The 25,582-nt window shown below is 36.1% G+C and overlaps 1 protein-coding gene across 1 annotated transcript in view; it reads left to right on the plus strand.

The window, feature by feature from the left end:
• The first annotated feature begins 3,646 nt into the window (after window positions 1-3,646).
• Window positions 3,647-25,582, plus strand: part of LOC147602243 (uncharacterized) — a 235,535-nt gene continuing 213,599 nt past the window's right edge. The window contains exon 1 of the transcript XR_015260746.1: window positions 3,647-3,912. The gene's annotated coding sequence lies outside the window, so the exon portion shown is untranslated. The remainder of the gene's footprint in view (window positions 3,913-25,582) is intronic.

Genomic DNA, 25,582 nt, shown 5'->3' on the forward strand with positions numbered 1-25,582 from the left:
AGCAATTGAAATTAAGGAAGGATGTAGAAAACTGATGTGATGCATGATGTGGTTCTAGAATTAGAAACCTTACTCTAAACATAGACATATTTTTTAACTGTTGTCCATTTCTTTTGATGCCAGGTATAACAAATCACATAATATTTTTGCTGGAATTTGTTAACTTATACTATTGTTACAAACGTTTACTCTGCTGGTATGACTTAAATAAAGAAAGCCACAGTACAGTAGGGATTATAAAATAAAACAAAAATCTGCCCACGCTTAGAGGTATGTGTTTTCATTTACTTCAATACAGTGTTTGACATTTGTCAGGTTCATTGCTACAAACAAGAAACTTATTAATTTTTCTCTCTCAGTAAGCACAGAACACAAAATTACATATTTTCTTTAAGCAAAACTGCCTCAAATTCTTCTGTGAATAGCTGAAGTTTTGAGATGTTATCCTCTAACAAAAGATTCAAATTAGCACTAACGTACTTGGAGTGGGGTTCTTGAATGGACGCTATGCTGAGGTTTTTAAAAGATTCGTACCTTAAAAATTATTTCACCATTCTGCTCTCTAAAGGCTTCCCTTTTAGCAATGAAGCTTGATTTTGTGCTATATGATGCCATAGCCCAGACATTTAAGCTAAAGGAAAAAAAATTAATAATTAGCTCCCAACTTTGGAGTCACAGGAGTTTGAATTTTAGGTAGAGACAAACACAAAGAGATATTCCTCAGCTTATTGTTTTGAAAGAGACAATAATTGGTCTGGTTGAAGAAATATGCTTTAGTTAATATTAATGGGTTTAAATTTTCTTTGTTACTTTTTATTTTGCTTTTGCAAAAAAAAATCCAGTTTCGAGAACCAAAAGGGATTTCTTGTGATTATTTTTAGATATACGTTCAATATTGTTAGTTAAATTTATAATGATATTTTATAAAAAGTCTATCACCTTTAAAGATATATTTTAATAATGTAATATAGAATATAATTTCTGTCATTAAAAAATGTTACTGCATATCTGCATTGAAGGACTGTGATTCAAAGAAATGTATAGTATACAAATGTAAAGGGGAAAAAAAAAAGCTCTTTTTTGTTCTGTTGTGGTAGTATTGAATACAGTGTTTTGTGAAAACTGGTATACAACAAGGCCTGTCAAACATATGGCTATTGCATTAAAATTTTTCATTTCCCAGTAGAAAATTAAATATTTTCACCTTGCTATCTGTAGTATTATTTTTACCAAGTGTAGGTGAATGTGGCGAAAAGCACACATCTATAGGTAATGTTATGTAGCTATTATAAGGAAATTTTGGGCTGTTTTGAGTGGCAGCTACCAGAAAGATAAGCAAACATTTAAAAATAATTATACTAAATGCATAAAAGGGACAAGGTTACAGTAAGCATAATGTATTTTTAATGTATTTATATTAAATAGTTATAAAATTCAGCACGCACTATGTTTATGATACTGCCTGAATTATCTTTCCTCTAGTGATTTTTTTTTTTCTTTAAAAACAAAGGAACCTGAAAGTCACTCAGAGGATATATTTTATCAGATTTGGAAAACATACAGTTCTAATAAGTTGGGGGAAAACCACCTATGGTAATGAAGAACACCAGCTTTCCTGGGAGAGGTATAGTTCCCTAATTCAGAGCAGGCTTTAGAATATGAAATTAAGATTTCTAAGTATCAGATGGAATTCTGCTCCTTTTTGATTCATTAGTATTTTTATGCATTCCCGGATGAGTATGTCCTAAGCATCCACAAACTGAAAATGGTCTCTAATGCAAAGGCAAAACTTGCAGAACACTGGGCACCAACTGGAAAATGATTTTATTTCAGCTACCAGTGGGTGATTACTAATAACACAGATTTATTTTGCCTTTGTGTTCAGAACACTTACATATTTTTGTAAGCCGTCTACCCAGCATATATAAATAGGAAATAAAATAACCCTCGAAAGCCAAACAACTTCTTCTTGTCGCCATATGCTGCATCTTTTCCCCCTAGGTTTTGTGTACTCTGTGCGCTGAAGAATGGTGTCTTTTCTTTTCATGTTGCTCTGTCGGCGGTCATAACAGCTATTCTCTTCATGAATATGTAAATCCCATGCATAAAATCAGAAAAATTAGCATGGCGATTCCCACTATAGAATGTGCTCAATTATGTCTGCCTAATACGCGAACAGTGATGATTTAATCTTTTGACTATATGAGCGGATTCAGGTACTGTTACAAGAGATGCCGTAATTACAGAATACGCAAACACGCAAGCTGGATGCGTGCACATGCTGGGGGATCATCGGGCTTTTAATAAGAACTGGGCATCTGATGCGTGGCTGTGATGGAGCGCATGCAGATTCATTTACAGGCACTTACTCCGATGGTTAGTGACAAGGGAGAAAAATGCCCTAGGTCTGCAATAGCCTTCCCCTTACTGACTGAGACTCATTTGCATTTGAATTTTTTTTTTTTTTTAGTTCTTGCTGAATGCTTGCAATTAGAACAGAATGAATAAAAGTTTGGATAAATAAAGGGACAAAATGGTGACCGTATTTGCTAGGCGTCCCTAACTCATCTGGTTTATCAGGAATGGGCGTTGGGGGGGGGGCAAAGGAAATGCAGAAAACAAAACCAAAAAGGCACCACCAGCAATTGATGCATTTTTGTATTTAAATAAGCAGGCGTGCTCATGCATATTTATATGACGTGCATGCCTATGCGCCGCTCTGAGCAGTGGCACTGCGGCTCGGCTGCAGTAATTAGGCTGATGTAATTATAGCAAAACAAAGCAAGCTTAGGCTAATTTCTTTTTTTTTTTTTTTTTTTTTTTTTTCATACATGGGCACATTAAAGACATATGCATATTCCGGTGTACAAAAAATGAACCTGAACCGCTGTCAGAGGCTAGGAGGACAGTGTGGCCAGTGCACCTATTGTGTCACTGCTGTAGAAAGCAGCTTAGCGATTGGCCACTGTCTACAGCACATAATACTGACTGGTTATAAAGGACTTGTCTAGAGGAAAGCCTGTAGGTACTCCATTGTCTGGCAAAGTTGATATTACTGCATTCTTTTTGCAGGGGGTCAGACAGCTGAACTGTAAAAGCTGCACAGATGTTTTTTTTTTTTCTTCTTCTTCCTCTGTCTGTGTGTGTCTCTCTCTCTCTGTCGCTTCCATACAGCATTTTTCTTTCATGCCCTGTCTCAGTTTGCATAGTTAAAGAGAATGCTAATTAAGATCCCTTGTTTTAACCTGAAAATAATGACTCGGATGTAAATAGAAAACTGGCGATGGTTTAAAATATTCTTGCGTAGCACCAAGATATCAGTTACTGTTCTAGGGGAAAAAAAAAATGAAGATTTTTTTTTTTTTGTAATCAAGGTAAACAAAGAAGAGTTGTTGCTTCTCTTTCTTCCTTTCTTCCTTCCTTCCTTTCTTTTTTTATTTATTTTTTTTTAACTAATGGTGATATGCTACTGCAGGTCAGATAATGTTTTATTTCAGAAAGCGTGCTAGCTACATAATTTAAAAGTCCACAAATCAGTTGCAATTTAGTGCTTATTAATCCTTCTTAGGATGTAATTCGGTGAAAGAACTGCTTTAAAAAAAATTCTTTTCTGTATTATAGACGGATCTAACAACGCAGTCTGGGCTCCGTGCCAAAGGCTGGTATTTCACAGCAGCGACCGCCTTACAGATGAGCTGTGGGAAGCAGGAGGGAGACTCTCTTAGGGTGCCACTACTATGGAGACACAGCTGGGCTGAACAAGATTTGCTTCAAACGACAACAAGAGAGACAGAAAGTGTCTGGTTCGACCGCTGCCCAAGCAGGCAGTAACCAGAAGAGCTAGCAGCCAATCCGGCCATGCTGCACTGTTCGAAACCAGCTCTACATCCCAGCCAATCAGTGACATCACTGGTGAGAAACTCATTTACATCATGCAGTAATGAACTTTGTTTAACGTATCCTTTTTTCTTTTCTTTTTTTTTTTTTTTTTTCCTCACAGAGATTAGGTCCTCCATTAATTATTCTGCCAGCATAATTTGAATCGCTATGCAAAACGGTGGCTACATTTTTCCTGATTTTTTTTTTAACTGTGTGCTGTCTCTGCAGGTAACCATGGGCATTGTTCCATTTTTTTTTAATTGTTGGCCCCATAAAACCTTTAAAAGAGTCTTTTATTGTTAATGTTGTGCATATATTTTTCTTTCATGTATGTTTGTCTCCTTTTAGTCCTTACCTAATGTGGTACTGCTTCCTCCAATTATAGTCTGATTACATTTAACCATCTTGGAAGGTAAAAAGGGTGTTGCTGCAGCATCGAGTTTGCATCTTTAGCTGCCATCACGGTCTAAGTACTTATTCTAATGCTTCAGAAATCATTTCGCTGTGGCCGTTTTACATATCTGGCTTTCTTTAAAGGTTCTTACATGCATCTGTTACAACTGAGTGAAGTTCAGTACTGTTATATTTCATTCTTCACCACTTTCAGCCAAGATGTCATTTTATTAATGAATAGAACTGAGATCATTTCTGAACAAATTTCACCCCCTTCCTTCCACCTCAACACAATGCACCTGATTTGCATCCATTTACGAGAATAACTGAATACAAGAGCCAGAATGAAAGGAAGTCAAGGGAAAGCTTGCATACTGCTTCAGGGTATGTTGCAGCAAAGCGAAATATAGAATTTTTGTTTAGCTATTTCTCTCTATACATAGGATGTGCTTAACCTACACAGAAAAGATTAGATCTTAGCTTGAAAAACTATCCTCTAGCCAGCTTTTCATATTAGGGAATAGATTTGATTTTTTTTTTTTTTAATAATAAACATGCACATTTTCTTGAGATGTGTTCAATTATAAATGGAAAACGTTTGGGCGAGCCAACATTGTGTTGAACATTAGGATTTAGTTCTTTGTGGGTAAAGTAATTTGTTGTGTGAACAATTTAAAACCAGCCTGGAATACTGTGGAATGCAGAGATTTCAGACCGCATAATCTAATGAGGCAAGGTTTTGCTCTTCAGTATTCTAATAGCTGAAACAAAATCAGATATGAGACAAATTCAATATTGTGTTATTAAATTAAAGCTATATCTGTTGCTAGTGGGCTTCAAGAGGTCAACAGTCTTTGGTAAAACAAAATTTTATTTAGAGAAGTATTCTTACATAGAATTTTTGTTACAATGTGATAACTTCCCCCCATCCATGCACACAATAATGTTCAATTTGTTTATGGAGCTTCAGTTATATATTGATCCTAGTAGTCTCTTTGAAAATACAGAGGATTTAAACACTAAACCATAGCTCTTTCAATGCGTGATGCATTCCATCATCCCATCATCAGTATTCTGTGTGCGGCTGTCCTGGTTCAGCCACTAGCTCCCCTGCTGCAGATCCTGTAATTTGAATCATGCGTAATAATATATTATCCTACTGGGGGCCTTCTTTCAGTAGGAGAGTGGTTTTATACCTTCTGCTATAAGAGAACTGCTGGCTCCTTGCCATCTCGTAGCCATTATTCACAGAGGCAATCAAGATAGTCTTCCTTAAGGAATAACATCTGCACAGCTGCATGTGCCAGAAATATGCAACCTCCTCTCACGTTATAAATTTAGTTTTCTTGAAGCAGGAATATTTGAGAATACTGGAGCATAAAAACTAGACATTTACAGGGATTCATCAAAACTGTATTGAATGTACCACGTGCTGTGGGTATAGGCTGTGAGGACATTTTGAGTGACTAAGAGGGGCAGAGGAGAAGAAAAGAGGAGCTGGTGGCTATTCTGTGGCTCTTGCTAAACTTTTTCAAACTCAGGTTCTTGACTTAACTGATGATTAGTGCTATACTAAAAATGTGACATTTTCCTTGCTGACAAAGTAATCTTCTAGCTAACATGCTGATTAGTCGGGATTGGAGCTGCATTCCCCGAGTTGAGAATCTCACATTATTTGATGCATTCAACAGGATGCATTATCAGTTAGCAGTGAATGAAAAATAGATACAAAAAGAAGCTAAGGTTGTAGAAAATATGGAAACTTCACAAGGAAGTAGCAAATCTCAGAAATGCAGAACCTGAGGATACTCTGAAAATACAAGTTTTTTAATTGTGTCTGCTGGTAAAAGCTCTATAGGGCATCTGAAGGCTAGCGAAAGCTGCTGTGTGGGGACAGAAAAAGAGGAAGCCCAGATCTGTGCAACTCTATCATCTATAGAATGTGCACTACTGCCACATGTAGCGTATCTACCAACACTGTGGCCTACTCTTTTCTTTTCTTTAATTCACATAAATATCGTCCCTAAACCACAAACAAAACCCCCTCAGATCTTATTTTTTCCAAATATTCTTTTTGTGTAAGCGTATAGAGGAGTGAATTTTTTTCTTATGTACAAGTTGTTTGGCCATTCCTATAAGCAATAGCAGAGTTGTTATTTTTGATTTAGAGAAGAGAGAGGGGAAGTACTGGGGAGGAAGACAAGATATATAGAGATGGGGAGAAGTCGTCTTGTCGTCATCTCCTGTTTTATCTTCTAGAAGAGAGAAATAACATCCATAACCTGGCTGAAAATCAAAAGTGCTAGTATTTAGAAACAAATGTTCTTCTGAGACTAGAGAAATTATAATTAAATAGGGCTCATCTGGTGGCTAACATTTAAAGAATTTTCTTAGAGGGAAGACATGGCCTCAGCACCTGAATAATCCGTTGTACTCAAAATTCCGTACAAAAAAAAGATTGGTATTCTTTGAAAAAAAAAAGAGAAATCCAGTAATGTGGCCTAGAAATCAACTAAAGTTTAGACAAACAGATTGATGGTTACTGCTTACTTCCTGAGTCATGCCAAGCTAGTAGTGAGGAAGAAAGCTTGATAGGCCATTGATGCTCCATTGAAAAATATCCTCCATATAGTCCTTGAGTTTCCAACATTGGAGATCAATAGGAAAAACAATACAAAATAACATAATGATTTGATGGATCACAGGGAGACAAATCATCTTTATGACAGCTGAACTCTACTTTGAAATGAGGAAACAGAGTAAGTAGAGCATGGCATTTGCTCATACTATTTAAAAGAAGAGTTATATTATTCTGGAGAATGAGCCAGCAAATAACTGCCACTGGAAATTACAAGGTGTTTCTTTTCTACTACTGTGAAAAAATAGATTGTACTTTATTCTGTTCTTCCGTGCTAGCATTTCTGCTTCCTAGTGAAAGTCCTAATAAAACTCCATTAAACATATTTCTTCTAACAAAAGTTTTTTTTTTTTTTTTTTCCAAAATCCCGTATTATTTCAATATCTGATGTTTCCAGGTAGGACATCTATATAAGAGGATATAGACACTGAAATATATTTTCTGCCAATACATAGTCTATAATAATTCTACTTTTTGCTGGTCAAGTTGTACCATTTATAATGAAAACAATAAGATTGGGTGGCAGAGATGACTGCTAATATGAATTACTGCATATTTTTTGTGTCATATCTAATTTTTGTGTCATATCTAATTTTTGTGTCATATCTAATTTTTTTTTTAAAGTTTAAGAGAATGTTTCTATTTCCTCCAATAGTCAGTTTTTAAACAAACAGATTAATTCACTCAGTTCTTAGAATTAAAGCTGACAATACTGGGAAAACACACTAAGTAACCAATAACTTCTAGGTTCTTCCTCCAAAAATAAAAAGAGCAACTGAGAAAAAGATGTAAATGTTTCTTTTTTGTTGATGTTCTTTCAGCTGCTACCCTTTGAAAGGCCTGTCATCTCTTTTTGCAGCATGCTAAATTTAATTGTTTTTAATACTAATGCATAAATCAAGATTAGAATACCCTGCATATGTTTACCTAAAGGCAGAGAATATTGAGCTATTAAATACACTAGCTTCTTTTATAGTCAACAGGGAAATGGTAGAAAGCTATAGAGAAATACCTGCCTTGCTGAATTTGGTCTAAAAATCTAGAATACTACATATTTCATTTGGGCATATAAATGTTCTTTCAGTACAGAATGTTTATTATTTGGGGTTTAGCCAGTACTGAGGCACATACTTGTCTAAGACTGTGAAGGAAAGAGCTTTCTTATGGGATATTTTAATACTGAATCAAAATACAATCTTGGGTAAACAAGGTCATTTTTTTACTGTGACACTTTAGCTTTCCTCACTTTAAATTAGGCTGTGGGAAATGGAGTGCAATGGTTATTCTCAGCATGAGAAAAAGCCTGGAAGGGACTGAAAACCATTTGCTAGAAGCAGGTATAGAAAGGATGGTGAATAATAGTTAAAGGAGTCATCAGTTGTTCAAGGTCAGTCCTGCAATGACTTAAAGGTGATACCAGAAAAGGGGCTCTTTGTTGGCCTAAACACTGCACTGAAATGTCTTCGTTTTACTGGTGGCTAACGGCAGGGCAGTTGAGCAGTGCACATTGGACAACATCACCGTGAATGCCATCAGGCAGAGGCTTTGATGTGCAAAGTGGTAAACTGCTGACTTCTATGGTTGTGATTTTATTTCTTCTTACAGTTGTTTTCATTTTTCATGTTAGATGCCAATGCTATATTGCACTTAGTGAATATTTTGGAATCCAGACATGTTTTATTAATGCATTTATAATTTTTCATTTTATTCCTGCATTTAAATGAAAGGAGAAAATATTTTCCTATTAGAAAATCCTTAACCCAGTAAATTGAAGACAATTGTTTTCACTGAGAGATGCTGAGCTCTGTGTTACTATCCAGCAACTATAAAATTAAGTTCTAATAATTTGTTATGAAAACTATCACTTAACTGTTTTTGCGAAGTGTCTTTAGGAGGATTAAAGAAATCATACTGGCTGGACTGAAAATTCTAAGAGAGTACCATGATTTGTAACAGCTTATGGTTGTGACCTCATTTGAGTTCACGAAGAAATTAAAGCTATCTCTGAAGGGCGAATTTTTAGAAATATATTTGTCAAATTCTTAGGTTAGAGGGCTGGATTGGAGAGGCGGTTGGATTGCTTTTAACATGAATAAACCAGTCCAAAAGGCCCAATGACATAGACGTTTTAAAAACCATTAGATTGCCAAGATAATTATTAAAGAGTATTCAGATAATCTCAGATAATATATAACCAATAAAAAGGGGTAGAAGTAAACCAGAAGTAGCATACAAAGAATGGTACAGGTCTGATTAGATATCAGCTGTAGCATGAACCAAGTTACCGTGGTAGGGGAAGCAGGCTTGCTTTGTTAAGAAGGTATGAGCTAATTTACCTTTGCAGCTAGCCTAATTAGCTGAGATATCTCAACTCTACTAGGCATCTAAATTCAGTTTCACCAGATGGCTCTGCATTGTGCAATATATATCCAAAATGGTGTCACAAAAGCCATATGAGCCAAATTAGCATGGAAGTCGAGAACCAACCCTCATTCTTATAGTTACAAGCTAGCATCAAAGTGATTGGATCTGGAAGGAACTTTCTTCATGAAAGGCCATATTTCATAATTACTTTATACGGCATGCACAGACTTCCTCTGCTGGCTGACGGTGTCCTTAGTCTGGTAGAGTATAAACTTTGTGAGGAATTGTAGTTGGGAAAAGATAACTGGAGGTCTTTTAGGGCAGAAAGCTTGAATCTGAATCACTGGGGATCTTAACCTTACAGCAAAAGGCTATGAGTGCAATCTCATTGTTTTGAAATCTATTGTGAAACACATCAAACCCTATTTTTACACTAGTTGAATCCTTGTTGTTGAGTGTTTTTATTCCTGGAGATAAGTTTAATAAGTATATATGGAGATGGCAAAATGCACCAATCACAACCTGTTTGGTATCTGACAAAGTGTAATCAAGTCTTCTTGTCCACTACAAAGAGAAATGGGTATTTTTTGTCTCTACAGCTCTTCATCTGTTGGTGGTTTGGAGGACTCTCAGAGAGGCAGGAAGCTTTGGGCTGAGGCAGCAGTATGAGGATGACTGTCCACTAACGCAGGGGTTGTACCAGGGAAGAAAGGTTTGCCTGCTTCTGTTATTAGTTAGCTGCTTCATCCTTAGGATTTAACTTTGCCTGGACACTAAGAAATTTAGGCAATTATTCTTTTATATTCATCATAAAGGAGATATAGATTTAGGGGCTCTCTGTTACTAGTTTTCTCAAAGACTTTGAACAGAGGCCAAATGGCAATAAGAAACATACTTAAAACATTTTGGACTTTCCAGGGAAGGTGGAGTGGTGTTTGATCCTACTAGAGTTGATATGAGGAGAAACCTATCGGGTCTGTCCTGAAAAACACACTGTAATTCATTTGTGACCATTTTACTGCATCTGATCTAGTGTGCAGAATTTGAAATGTTTTGCAGCTGGTAGAGTGGGTTGAGAATGTATAATTGTGCTGATTGTCCAATGAAAATTACTGTTCCTGTAAAATCTGAGCTAGTTTTGGGTAATGTTTGTTGCCAAGAATTTTCAAGTTTAAAACAGGTAAGGAATGGAAAAACAATATTCCACTGCAGGTCAAGTCACCTCAAAAACAATAAAAATCACTTAATGAAAAATTTGCTTTTGAGTTGGTCTGACAAAACTGCATCTAGCACATTCAATTTTAGCATGTCATCTTATCAGAATAGTAGTTCGGCTTTTTCTCTTTTATGGTCCGTGCTCAAAACAAACAACAGGACGTATCTTCATACACACACACAAAGTGGTGCAATGGGACTCTTCACTGCAGGACACTCCTGATTAAAAAAAAAACCAAACCTTTATTCAAAGGTGTTCAGTCAAATTTATGGATGAAAAATCCATGAAGAACTGTTGAACTCATTAACATTCCCTCTAACTCAAGAAATCCTTGAGATGTGAATTGCTGAACGTTAAGAAGTTATAGCAGGAAAGTATCTCTATGTGTTTGTGTCCTTACTCTTCTTTTAGGAATCTGCTGTCAGAGATAGGATACTGAACTCTCTGATGTCTTCTGCATTCCTAGGTTCCTTGAGGTGCTAAGTAGAATACTATTCAGATTTCCTTAGTGCTATGTACAGGAATCAGTTGATTTTAGCTATAATAAAAAAAAAATATAGTTGAGCAGATGGTATATGCATGGAAATGAAAACAACAAGCCACTAAATTGTTCTTTTTAGGTATTACATTGTGATAACAAAACGTAGAGGAATTTTGATGGTGCATAAAATGAAGCATGTTGAAACACAGTAGTCAATTAAAACAAGGTATTTTGATTTTTGGAGTGTTCAGAGGTGTTTACCCTTTATCAGCAAAGTTGAAATAGCTCTCATTTTTTAAATTCTTTTGGAATACCCCATTAAACATAAAATTTTGAAATGGCTATACTTGGACCATCTTGATGATGAAAAAATCTGATATGATGAAACATCTCTCTACATGAAAATTTCGTATTTTGATAATTTCCAGCAAGCTGCTGTGTTAGACTGTAAAGCTGTATTTTGCTTTTCTGTTAATCGAAGGATACTGTCCTGACATGAAGCCTGCCCATGAAATAACCACTGTGTGTGTGAAATAGCTTCTTAGATTCCCAGTAATTTCTCACACAGAATTTATGTTCTATGGCTGTTTCCTGTAGATCACTTCAAGTAATCTATGATTTTTTTTTTTTTTTTTTTTTGTGAGAGTCAGTTACAATGGTTTGGATCTTTAGGTTATTAAGGTGTAGTTCATGGTAATACATGCAATTTCTTGAAAATTATGTAGATTTACTGTCAATGCAGAATGAGCTATGTACATGTAAATGCACATATTTTAGTAAAAGCACTCATTGTTAAAACAGCTGCTTTAATTGCTACAAAAATGAAATTATTTCCTTTTGTTTCTTGTTCTCCAAAATATGGATATAGAATTAAAACTATGATAATGACGATTGGCATACTGAAAATAAATATTTACATTGTAAATAGCACCAAAGCACTGACTAAAGCTGAAAACAAGACTATAAGGATTTGACAATCTGTTGGTATTTTGTAACAAAATATACTTCCATTTGAGTCACTGAACAGCAACAAAGTGTTAAGCATTGTTTCCACAATTTTTAGAAAGTTACAATGATTACAAAGACCTGGAAAATTCTGAGGTTTAGTGCTTCTGTGGAAATATTCCTAAATAATCAACATACTATCATTTTTAAAAATTACAATAATTGCATTTGTGATTTTTTTTTTTTTGCAAGTTCTTTTTGAAGACACTGGTTGGTTTTGTTTGCAACCAAAATTTGTGAGCCAGTTTGGGAGCCAACATGAACATTTGTGTTGATGTGAATGCAAGCGATTATGTTGGTATAGTTACATAATTTTAGTATACATATTCATTTTCTGGTGTATATTTGGAACTATATTTGTGTATTTTTGGAAAGTTTTGGCTTAGCTGACTAAATAAAGACCTGCCTCACAGTTACATTTTCCTATGCCATTCTGATCTGTATCTGAAACAGCCTGTGATTTTATTGCATTACCAGTTGTTTTCCCCATAGGGGGCTACAATAATAACCGATTCCCGATTGGCCTCTACAGACATTGTGAGATATCTGGGACAAAACTTGCTTTACTGTGACATGTGCTTGTTCAGGGCCCAGTGCAGGAAGGCCAGTAGAGCATCCAGGGATTCACACTGTGCAAGTCACTGCTGTGGTGTCAAAAGAAATGGGCATGCTAGGTGGAGAAATGTACTGAACAGAAGTTTATTTTAAAAAATCTGTCTGCTTTCTTTGGTGCTTCTAGCAGATGGTCTTTTAGAAACATGGCTATGATAGGATGTGTAGACACAGCCTGAAATGCCAGCCCAAACAAGGGGTGAGTGGTCATTTGTACTCTGATACCTTCCCCTTGTCTGAAGCCAGAGGTCCACAGCCAGCCATCAACAGGCGTTGGAGTCGAGTGGGTATGTGAGACATCAAGTCACTGGCAACTCTAGGTATGGGATAAATGATTAATATTTCTTTTCTTCTTTAACTTGCCTGCTCAGTCTCCCTTTTGTTTAGCATAGTTTCTTGTACAACAATGTCTATAGAAAATGGAAAGGTATCTTCATTAAAATGTGTCTCCGAGAGAGACTTGGGTACAAATTTTGTGCACTTCATAACCAGTTGCCTCATATTCCTAAAAGTTAGACTCTTATAAGTGGTAGCTACATTATTAGAAACCACAACATTTTCTCATTTCTTTTCACAGATCCCATTACCTGTATTGCTTATTATTAATGTAACTTCTTAAAATTTTCCAAAAACTTCTTGACAGCTTTTAACTCTCTTGCCTTCCTACCAATGCAGTTATTATTCTAATCTTAATATTCATGATAACAATCAGAGCAATTTTTTATGGCCTAATCAGCATCAAGAGCTAGTGTTGTTACACAACAATTACAAAGACAGAAATCCTGTCCAAATGATAAAAACAAAAAAAAAAGAAAGAAACATACAAAAGCAATGCAGTGTAGCATCTATCAGAATAGCATATTCTTTAAAATGCAGACATTCTCATATTCTTCAAATTTAGCATCATTCAAGAACATGTAGCTTCTTCTACACAATAGTTAATAAAATGTATGTTGGTAACATGTTCAGATTACACATAATCAAAGTCAGTATCTCACATTTGTCTCTATAAGTGGTGTTACTTTGCTCTGTTCAAGAGTTTTTCTAAGTAGAGTTAATCACACATTGCCTAAGTGCAAGCATGTAAATCAAGGATGTTTAGCTGTGACTCACAGTGCTGAAGGACACAGGATCACTTGCGAGCAGAGATCTACCTGTTCATCTGGGCTCTTATATTGTATTTTCTGATCTGTGCCACTAAGGCGTCCTCCTAAAAGTGGTATAAATATATATTAAGCATTAAAATACTTTGAAGAATTCAGTCAGTGACAAATAAACAAATGCATCCTCTACCGTATTTGGGAAAGGTAGAGTCATAGGAGGGAATGGAAAATACGGAACTGATTTCTAAGTACTTAGCTGTTGAGATAATCCGTTTATCAGTTCTTTTCCAACTTTTGTGTATAGCTGTGTAATTAGACAATTTACTTTCCCTGTGTTCTTCACTCAGTATATTTTAAACTTTGATAGTAGAAAGTTTATTTCACACTGTACTTAAAACAGTTCAGCCCTTTGGTCCTGTACTCCCTATTTTACTTGGTGGATAATTTCAGTAAGTTTCTCTGTGTGCATTTTCACTTTGATCATGCCCTTTCCATCCAGTTAAAGGGAATTAGATGGGCTTTCAAGGGAGCTAAAGTAACTCTTCAGATTGGTTTTGTTGAGATTATTCACTCACTGGTGAAAAATTGGAACACCAACCAGGAAATGCAGGAGCATACTTGGATTCCTTTTCCACTAGGATAATCCCTGAAAACAAAGCTTTGGTGTGATGTGTATTTATGCAGAATCATAGGACTAAATGCACCTGGTAAGCAACAGACAGCAAGTCATTTCAGCAAGAGGTTTATTTGCTATAGGCAGAGATCCTGTGAATTGCTCACTAAATACGAAAGTTTGTTTAAGTGACCTCCAAAGAAATGTTTTAGAGAAAGAAGAGTTTGTGTCACAAGTCAGTTTAAAATGGTTTGGCAACTTTTTTTCACCTCTTTAACCTGATTGTCTGAAGGATCAGCAACCTCTTCCAATATGCACACAGACCTCAGTGTTAGATGTTTTCTCCAGCACCTGTGTTAACTTCTGTTGAGCTATTTCTACATGTTAAACTTGCAAGGATTCACACTCCTCTCCTGTTTCTTCTACAGAAATGTACTTCCAGCTTCTACCCATTTGTTAGTTGAAATATTCCTTGGTGCATAGAGAATCTTAATGTTTATTCTTCACTACTTAACCTTGATATGCAGTTTAAGCTATTGTTTGTCCTGTGCATTTTTTGCCAGATGCTAGGAATCCTGATAAAATTGTGTGTCAAGAATCTTTGAAAAATAATAAGTGAATGTGCAGTTCTAGTGGTGTGCTTTCGCATTGTATGTAGATAAAACATAGAATTTAAAGGACTTAAAAGATTTCAGATGGCTGCACAGAATACACTTGCATAATGAAGAACAAACTTTGTGTTTACATTTATTGATAGAGATAACATATATTTGGTATTTATTAATATCCATTCCATCTCCTGCTTCTCTGAATTATAAGTCAGTTGATCTGCACCCTTTCTGTCCAAATTTGCAGCTTTTGGGATCTCGGAAGATGAAACATTCCTCGGAGGAATTGCCTCAGTCTTGTTTAAACACCCTCCTTGTCAACCCTCCACTTCGCAGTGGTGGTTGAAAAAGTTGTTCGATTTGTGTGATAGCCTCAAATGTATTTAGTGACCATTTATTATAGCAATGTGTGACAGACATCTGTTAGAAAGAAGAAACTAGTGCATTTTGCTAAATTAGCTATTGAATTTCCCTGGCCCAATCAGACAAGAGGTTTCAATATCACTTGTGATACTGCTGGGAAGTGCTATTTAGAAAAAAAAAAAAAAAAAAAAGCTCATTTTCTCAGTGCGTACGTGGCTATATGTTATTTTTATAGGAGCACCTAAATGTATTAATGACTTTCACAGATGAGTTTAGCTCTCCAGTGTTATTACAAAAGATAATGCAGTTTGGTAGCTGTTCCCTGGTGGGTTTCCCTGTTCAGAGGTGAGTTTTGGAGATACCATCAGGTATTGCTACCTTCTATCACAGGAAGATTGCTATTTTGGCTTGTGCTTCTTACTTGTCTTGTGTGCTCTCTTTATTAATGTTGTGGTTTTATTGAATTTACTGTTAGGGATAGTTGGTGAATAAGAGCTAACCTTTAACAGTGTTACAGCTGTGTCTCCATGTAGATTTTTATGGCTGCACATAGAAATGCTTTTACATTAAAAGTTACAGTATATTGAGGAAGAATACTTGAAATAATATTTTTTTTCTGTTTATGTGGTTTTAAATATTCATGTTCTTTAATAACATTTAAGAAAATTACAAGTGAAGCAGGATCCAGTGTTGAAGATAGCAAATTTGCTAAATGTAGTAATTCTGTTGAGTAATATAGGATGAGAGTGTGTGATTTTTATTTTTTTAATTTTTTGAGCAAATGCAGACTAGGAAAGCAATTTAAACTTGGCTTGTGAGGAGAGACAAGGTACAAATGGATAGTCAGTGAACATCTGCATTGGTATGGTACAAAAACCTAATCAGGCTCATGTTTAACATGAATGCTTTGTGTAAGTTTTATGTGATGCTAAGAACTTCTTAGCTTTCATATCCTGATTTGTTCATTAGTACAGTGCACTGCCTTGAATAATTTTCTGTGAACATAATCCTTGAAACTTTCACACCAGCATTCTCCTGGGCTATGTTGGCCCTGAAAGACTCCTAGACATTTTCAGGAGCATCTGAAAATCTTCTAGCTTGAGTGAAAACCCTGCATTTATAGACAACCTATTGAAAAACTAAGCACATATGCACTATGAGGAGCTACAAGAATTAGCTGAAAAAATGCTAAATAACAAAGAAAAAAAATACCATGACAATGCCTATGTGTGACTTGCTCTGCTTTTCCCTTCCAAAAAGAAAGAAACAAACAAAACTTCTACTAAAAAAACTCTTCGACTTTTGGTCCTAATTAAAATCTTTAGGTATTTTTGTAGTCATCAGACAGCAAGGTACAATACATCTTTTCTGGAGACACATTTTAATTATTTAATTATCATGGGTTTTGTTTCAGCTTTTCTATTTTCAATCAGGAATAGAGCCCAAGTATTTTGTCCAATTTGGTTCTATGGAGATTGAAATGTAAAGGCAATTCTAGCACATATTAGACATTTTTTGGATCGAGATGCCTTAGCCGGTTTACTGTTCCATAATATCTTGTCTTTAAGGCTAGCATCTCAGTGTGAACTGGGGCTGAAAGTGATATATTCCTTTAGAAAGAGTGGAAAGTATTTCTCTTACAGTATTGTGCAGTGCTTCAGATGAAGCACAAATAATTATAATGGATAATTGAACATAGAAGGACTGGGAAAAGTGGCTGACCTTATGTAAGTCTTTGTGTAGTCTCATATGGTGTATGTGTGGCTGAGTATTGAATGTGTTTTGGGGAGGTTGTTTTTAAGATTAAATGCCCTTAGCAAGATGGACCAAGGGGTAAGAGAACCCATGCCTACGAGGCAGTTTGATTTACAAAGGTATATAGCAAAGCACTGTAACAAGAGTTGAACTCCAAGGCCTCTGGTACACATAGATCTGTCACAGATGGACTTGCGGATTAAAATAAAGGATTGCTGTATGTGGAAGTAATGTCATTTTTATGTAAGAACTTTGACTTCTAGCTTCCTTGTTCTTCCCATTCTACTGTTGGAGTGGCCTGGGAAAACACAATTTTCACGCTTATGTTGAATCCTTTTTGGAAAGTTCAACATAACTATAAAGCAGCTTTTGACTAGTGAAAACAAATCGTGTTTCTCATATAAGAGAGTGAAGCTCACAGAAAAGAATGAAGGTCAAAAGGTAAATTCAACTTCCTGCAGCAAATGTTTTTTTGATCTCATTGCTGTTCAGGAGATGAGCACAGCATTCCCTTGCAGTGCATGTCGAAGCAAGAGATGTCGTCTAGCTAAAATATCCATAAAACCTTCACCAATGTGTGCTTTTACTTTCTGACTGTATTTTTTTTGTGGTTTGTTTGTATTTGAAATTTTCTGTGAATGGATCACTTCTATATTGTACTGCAAAAAAAAGGAAAGGGGATGTGAAAAGCGAAATGAAGAAACATGATTCAATAGGAAAATTATTACTTGGTGACATAGAAAAAGGGTTTGGGAACAGATAAAAAGAAAAATATTCACCAGAAATCAGAGCTGCTAGCAAAGAAATAGTGTCAAGAGCTGGAAGTAGTAAGATTATTAGTTTACACTGTTTTGAAAGTTGTTTCCATTGATTTAATCATAAGCTCTCCTAATGCATTCTGATTCTACTGTTTTCACTACAGTCTCTGGCTCTAATTAAAGCACGGAGATTTGATTTCAGAACCTCACTGTTACCTTGAAGCTGTTCTTCTGGACTCTGTTAATAATGTGTCAAAACCTTTAGTATTCCAAACTTTGCAAGAAATCTGGTGAGAAGGAGTTTCTTGTTATGGGATTTTGGCATCTGTTCTTCATACTCGGGAGCAAAAAGTGCTGAGACCATGAAAAGAAGCGGGTTCGGTAAATGGGAGAGAGACACATTTTTCTCAAATAGAGAACATCCCTCCTTTCCCCTGTGCAAGACATGCAAATGTTACTGGCAATAAAATGGATTTTTCAGCAGAGCACCCATGGACTCTATGTCTCTGGGGACACAAAATTACCTTCTTATGTTATACAGGTGGTTCCTCCATCAGTGTCAGTTAATATCATTTAGCAAGCAAATGTGGGAACTTCGAGCTGTCTGTGCTCTATTGCTACATTGATGGAGAAAATACTCATAATTCACAGACTATTAGATTGAAACTAATTATTGTTCTTAAAGTGTAATTTAGGGGAGTCTTAATTTTGTTAAAGAGGGTCATGCCTTGAAAAAGACTTCTTTAATAAGAACAAAAAAAAACAGAAGAGAAGGAAAAAGTAGGAGAGGGAGGGAGATAAAGTGATGGTTTTAAACCAAAAATGCTATTACTTTATCCTTTTTTCTCAAGATAAGTGACTGCATAGGTACTATTTATTTTCCAAAACAGATCATAGAATGAATTGACTGGTTTTTTGGTTGGTTTTTTTTTTTTTTTTTTTTTCCTGTGAATCGAGCCACTACAGCCTTTAATGATACTGTAGCTTTCCTGGCTGGATCAAGAGTTGTTTGTTTTAATTGCTATTACTGTTTTCAATTATTGATGTCACTTTTATTTGTTGAAGTCACAGATTTTTTTTATTTATCAATGAAAGAGTGCATGAAAAGATCATAGCAGAATTAAGCGATTAAACTCCTAGTCTTGATTAAGTGAAACAATGCACATATTGTCACTAAAACTGTTTCTTTTCTCCTCTTTAATTTGCTGTACTTAATTAATGATAATGTACAGGCAATAAAAATCTGCAGCTTTTATTATTAAGCTTTGTAAGTTAGGGCCTTAGTCCACTGCTTCATCTCACTTTGAACAGTGCCTTTACATACAGGCAACTACTTGGTGATTGGGATTAGTTATATGGCAAGAAAGTACTCAGGGAATAAGGATGTTAGACTCCAGACTTGAATAGTGAGATGAGGTGCTTTGAAAATGTTTAAGTAGGTGGGTAGAGTAGCAAAGATTTTACAGATGTGTCATGGAGAAGTTAAAGTACTCATTATTTGAAAAGCAAAAGATGAGTGCCTTCAGCTTAGAAAGGCAACACGATACCCATTCTTGAATGCTTCCAGCATTGGTCTTGTTCTGCTTGTTCTGAAGTGGGAATCCAGCTGATGATCATTGAAATGAAATAAGCTGTCCTTTTCACATTCATAGCACATTGAATACATTATGGAAAAGCTATTATGACAGTTGTATTCATCTGTTACATTTTTGGAAAACGGAACATCTCATTCTTCTGTCCTTTTTCATGTGTGCCCGTAGGCAGACATGTCGTTTCACTTATTTGAACTGCCTCATACTTCCATTATCCGTTCAAGTTTAACTGGCTGCCTGAAACTTTCACTACTAATGATGGCTATTTAGAAATACGATGGACTGATAATTAGAGTTGTGCAGGCAATGTTCCCTTTTAAATCTAAGGCAAGTTTGGTCAAATTTTAGCAAGTCTTCTGCCACATTTACTAGCTGTGTAAGGCTTTGATTTAGGCTCTGTCAGAAGTGGCTGAGTGTTTTCAGTTTGCTTTGGTTTCTTTCAGAGCCTTTGGCACAATTCTGGGTTTCTTGGAATTTCCATAGCATCATCTTTCTAAAAACACCTTAGTAGCTCTTGAAATATGTGCTGAGATTATCATCCTTTCTAGCTTTGAATTTAATTTGTGGTGCAAAGTGATAAAAGTGATGAAAATACAGACCTTTATTGTTAAGATTTGATAGTAATGTAGAAATCTCTCCCAGAGCTGTGGCAATTCTAGCTCAATCTATGGGGGTAATGTTGCTGGCTTTGCCACGTTTCCTGGGGATTCATTATGGGAGAAGAAATCCAACTTTATATGCAAGTCTGGTCATAGAATGACTTAAACATGTGCTGGAAAGGACTATAACTAGTATGCCTGGAGGTATTCCCCTTGAGGTTCAGACTGCCCTACAGCTATCCTTGTTATTATATACCCTGTTCCTCTTAGGATTCCCATTTTCTTCTTTGGGTACAAAATCAAGTTAATTCATAGTCTTTCTGTTCATGCATAATCATAAAGTTTTGCAAATGAAATGTTACAAAGTGTCATAGGTCCTCAAAAAAAGCACTTCATTCATGAAAAGCAGTTTTGACATGATTAATTATATGTGCAAGTAATACACATTGGAAGAACTGGCATCAAATTCCTGGCTGCATTTGAGGTGGCTCCTTCCATTCTCTTAAAGAATGAAAGAGTAAGGTGGGTTTAAAATTGCATTATTAGGCCTCAGTTCCTAATAGTCTCTTTCTTGAAAGAAACGGGCATTTTGTATGCTTTTATTGAAAACCGAAAGCAGAATATAGTGACTGTACTGTTAACCCTTCCAAAACAGTTATTAAAAAAAAAAAAATCAAAAGAATGACTACATGCAATATATTTTTTTACAACAAGGGGGGTGTGTGTGGTCTACTAAGAAAAAATAATATGCAAAATAATAAAACTTTTAATAGTCAAGTTGGGTCTAGTGAAGGTACTGGCATATAGTCATCTTTCTACCTAACAGGGTGTTAGTAGGAGGAATCAGGCTATGCTACTTTAACTTTTTTTGTAGTGTTATTGAAGGTTTTGTGTGTAGGAATATGTGCATTTATCACATGGTCCTGTAGCAGCTCCCTTTTCAATATCCAAATCTTTTCAACAAACTGAATCCTTACATTCTAAAATCTGCCTTAGATTGCAATGACTAGGTCTCTTCCTTCTCTGACAAATTTTCAAGTCAGGAGCTATGAGCCTTATTACAGACTCTGGAGGCCTTGTTGCTCTAGCTGAATAACCCAAGGTACCTGTGCTTCACAACAACTTGGGTACCCCTTTTCTTGGCTTACAGGACAGTCTTAGTTTGAACTACCACGTGTGGCTGAACCGTAAACTAACAGGCATGCAGACTTTGTTCTGAAAAAAAATCACTTTTTATTTCAAACAATGAAATAGACTAAAGGAATAAATATATTTCCTAACCTCATTTCTTGACACCTCTCGGTGAAAAAGCCGGAGTTGCTTATGGCAGCTAGAAGTCTTACTTAATCTTTATCAGTGTCTTCTGGAATGCAGAGTTCCTCTTTTGTACCTGCAGTCATATTTCATCTGCTCTCTTTTTAAGAAAAAGCAAATCATCACTAAGCCTCGCTTTATAGATTGTAGTCATTTTTTGTTAGATGACCTTCTGACTGGTCTTATGAGATGATTAAAAAATACCTTATCTAATGTATTACTAGCTACCACTCTTATGCAACAAAAATTGGGAAGACACACTACTACCTCTCATATCCCAAAGGATATTCAAGAAATTCTTAAAGAAGCTTTTGTCCAAACAGTATTCACCAAGATTTAATGTTCCCTAGCTGCTAGCCCTGTCTCATTTATTCTGTGGATGGAAATTTTCTATCGGTATGATGGGAAGTTCACAAAGACAACACAGAAGACAAATGTATTTCATTCTAAAAGGAGTTTGCAGTCTGGTGCAGGTTCACAGAAACGATGATGTTAGAGAAGTCAAGCTGTTATTAAGAAAACCTGTATGAAGAGGTTCATCAGTAGAATTAGAGTACAGAGGAACTCAAGTATTTGAGGGAATTTTAATTGCCTCTGTTACCGGTTCGGTCTGTGTACCAAAGAGAGTCTTAAAGATGCCCTGTTTTAGGGAGTAAACTCCTATAAACTGCTGTAGTTACAGTTCCAAAGGTTGAAGCTTTGACAAGCTCCATTACAGTGTTTGGGTTTGTTCTTTACCATTGCACTAGCAGCCCTTCTTAACACTGGTGTCTTGCCATGGTGAGGCTGCTTGTAAGCTCGTGTGACCAGATGCACAGGAGTGGTGGGATGTCCCCTCCTGAGAGTGCTGTTCAGATTGAGCAGACTGTGGAGCAGAGACCACATCTGATGAATGCAGAACAACCTCTCCTCCTTTCACGTCAGAGGCTTGGGAAGATGCACAGTCTTGCAGCCTCACCTTGTTCTTACTTAGATCTTTTGGCATTGCAGATATGTTCCAATGTTCTGTATAAAATATACCAACCAGATTGTACTTTGAAATAACAAATAGCATGGATCAAATGAAAGGACCTAGAATAGGACTGACTGCAAATTAATGTTCTCTGGCTTCTACATTTGATTTTGAGACATACAAATTGCAGTGAGTTTTTGAGGCAGGTGAGACCTTCTGATACATACATCTCTACCAGTCACTTTCCTGATTAACCTTCATTTGCTCAAGAGAGAAGCTCCAACATTGCCCACCACTCAAACTGAATATTTCATACACTGATAGTAGAAAACATAACTACTAAATCTCTTCCACGGTGACCATCAATCTGTGTGCTGGATAACTGTTGTCCTAAAACAATTACCCTTTTTATATACTACTCCTATCTAGACAAGAACTCAAACAGAGAAGAAAGTAATGCCCAATAAAGGCAGAAAGCTCCCAACAGAATAAATATGTCCTACAGATTACTTTCTGGCTTGTTATGAAGTTGCACAGGTTTCAAGCCATGACTGTTCTCACAAAGAGTGCCAGCTAGAAAACTGAAGACTAACTTGATCTGTTCTGGACAGATCTGTGATAACATGTTTGTTGTTGTTTGAGTAGACGTCTGTAAATGTCAGGCTTTAGTATTTTTTTATAATTTCATTTTTTAATAATTTCATTATGTCTGTGTTATTTAGACAAAAGAGTAGCTTTCCCAGTAGACCCGGAACTGAGGAAGCTCGTGGTTTCAATACTGACCATGAACCATGACAGTACTACGGTCCTCCGCATCCACACCTTTTCCTTCTTTGTTTTCCTGCACTGTTTTGCAGATCTAGAGCTTCAACAGCATTTGCTCCAGCACTTCGCATTTGGATCTGCCTGCCACTCTGTTTTTATTTCAAAACTGTTTTCTACTTCACTCAGCAGCTATGCATGTGCCCATTCCAAATTAATGGATTGGAAAGGGCTTTCTGTCAATGATTTATTTTCCAGTTACAACAGTCTTGAAATGTTGAGAGATGAAATTGCATTTTCACATAGTCTAGAAAGTTGCTAAAGAGACTGAAAAACTTTGCTCAGCATTCCTTTAAGCACATTTCTCTGTAATTGCTTCAGTCTTCCCTTGTTCACTGTGATAAGTTGCTTAACTCCATGTTGCTTATTAAGCATACTGCCACTTGTAATTTCTAGTTCTAAACACTAGAAATACAATCTTAACACTTTTGGAAATAGCTGCTCTTGCTTCTGTCAGACAATTTGCTTCAAGTTAAGGTAGTCAGAAGCAGGAAGTTAAAGCAAAGAATTCTGTTCTGTTTTGGAATAAAAAAAACTTCAAATTGTGTGTCTGTGCAAAGAGAAAAAAAAAAGAACTTTTAAATAAACAGAATATTTCCTGTCAGATATCTCCAAACTAAAATGATCTTGAGAGTATAGGATATAGGGTATCAGCTTACTGAGGGCTTCTAAAGATCTGGTGCCCCTTAGTCCTATTGGACTAGCTGTGGACTGGTTTCAGAAATCTGTCAACTGTGGCTAAGCTGAACAGCTTTGGAACTCCAGAGATGTGGCTATTAAACTCCTGAAAGTACATAAGAAACTCCTGAGATCCACTGGCACAGGAGGTAATTTTCAGCTTTTCTAGTTTATGTCCATATTAATACAAGAAAAAAAATCAGGTCATTATTTTTAGTTGTAGTATGCAATTGTCCATGCTGTTTAAGTGTTAGCATGCTCCCAGGCATAGTTTTGGCTTGTGGCTGAACGTGTCTTAAGTGATAGCGTGAGCCAAGTAATATGATATGGCAGTATGGAGGTGCATCCTATTTTTAGGAAAGTGAATTAACTCTATGGTTGTTAGCCTTGCCATTCTGTCCTCTGAACCTCAGGTCCAGAGGACAGGTTTTGTTTTCCCATTAAGGCATAATACAAAGTTTCCTTTTTTCATTTTTCAAAATCCCTTGTATGGAGCTAACAGGCTAGGCTGTCAGAGTAAAGGCTAGAGTTGAATTGTCTTCCATGCTTTTTGCTCCACAACACAGAGTCACAAACCCTAGGGCAGGTTACTGAAGCATGGCTTGCATAGAAGCTTTCCTGGGAGTCATTGGAAATCACCTTGTGCTTCATCAGAAGTTTGCTTAAATTGATGATGATTTTTTTTTTAATTTATGCTACTTTGCTTTCATAATTTGGTTTTCAAAGGAATTTCTGCTTCATTTTACTATTCCAAACAGCATCATTACCAATCTCATGAGACTCATGCTAGGAGTGAGAACTTACTGAAGTCTGTGTTCTTTTGCTTCTTGATTTTTGAATAGAGTGTGCTGGCAAGCAAGGTGACTTTGCAGATGATGATCATTTTCATGTTGTAGATCTGAGATCACCAATTATCTTGCCTGAGCCATGGGAAAGTCCATCTGCTGGTAGAAGATAATTTCTGCTGTTTTCTAGACAAGATTGAGTGTGTAAGAAGAGGGAACGGAACAAATTAGGCCTTGCTCTGTGTTGTGTAAGTAAACCAGTTTCCAGTACTAAAACCATTACTGAATACTAGCTTATTTAGGGTAACCCAATAGTATTGCTGTAGCACTGTATAGGCATTGTAGCTGAACTGAATGGTCTTTCTGAAATGGCAGAAGACCTGAGTCAGTCTGTTTTCCAAAAAAGTATATGAATTTTGCAGCCAGGTATCTTCCCAAAGTAGTGGGAAAATGGAAAACATCCACCTCTCTTCTGTGATAATCTCCTGCTGGGAGAAAAGGATAACAAATATCAGCATATGTTAAAAATAATAATAAAAAAAGAAAGTAAAAAAGCAAACAAAACCCTCAAATCCACAAAACATTTCAAACATCAAGGTTTAAAGTTAGTCACAGACAGCTTAAATAAATGTTTGATTTTCAGAGATGATGACCACCCACAGCTCCTAAAAGTTTTTAATCAGTGCTTTGACTCAGAAATGAAGTAATTTCCACTTGCTTTTTAAGTTTAAGCTGTACAGTTTTAAATGTGGTCTGTGAAACTTTAATCAAGTTCCCAGTTTTTTGTAAATATGTTTCCATAATGTGACAAGAATCTATATCCAAGTGTTATGTGCAGTAACCTGTTAAAAAGTAAAATACCTTACACAAGACAGCGATACCATTAAAGCAATGTTTAAAGTTCCATAAACTTCATAAATGAAGACTAAACATTGCGAACATGTATGATTGTGACCAAGAAACATAGTGCTTTGCTTTGGAACTATGACATATATGTAAGCAATGCTAAACTTAATCTGTAAAGAAAATATGCCTGTCTTTTTCTAAACATG

The sequence above is a fragment of the Chlamydotis macqueenii genome, chromosome 1, assembly GCF_036417535.1.
Source record: "Chlamydotis macqueenii isolate bChlMac1 chromosome 1, bChlMac1.mat, whole genome shotgun sequence".
Taxonomy (NCBI): Eukaryota; Metazoa; Chordata; class Aves; order Otidiformes; family Otididae; genus Chlamydotis; species Chlamydotis macqueenii.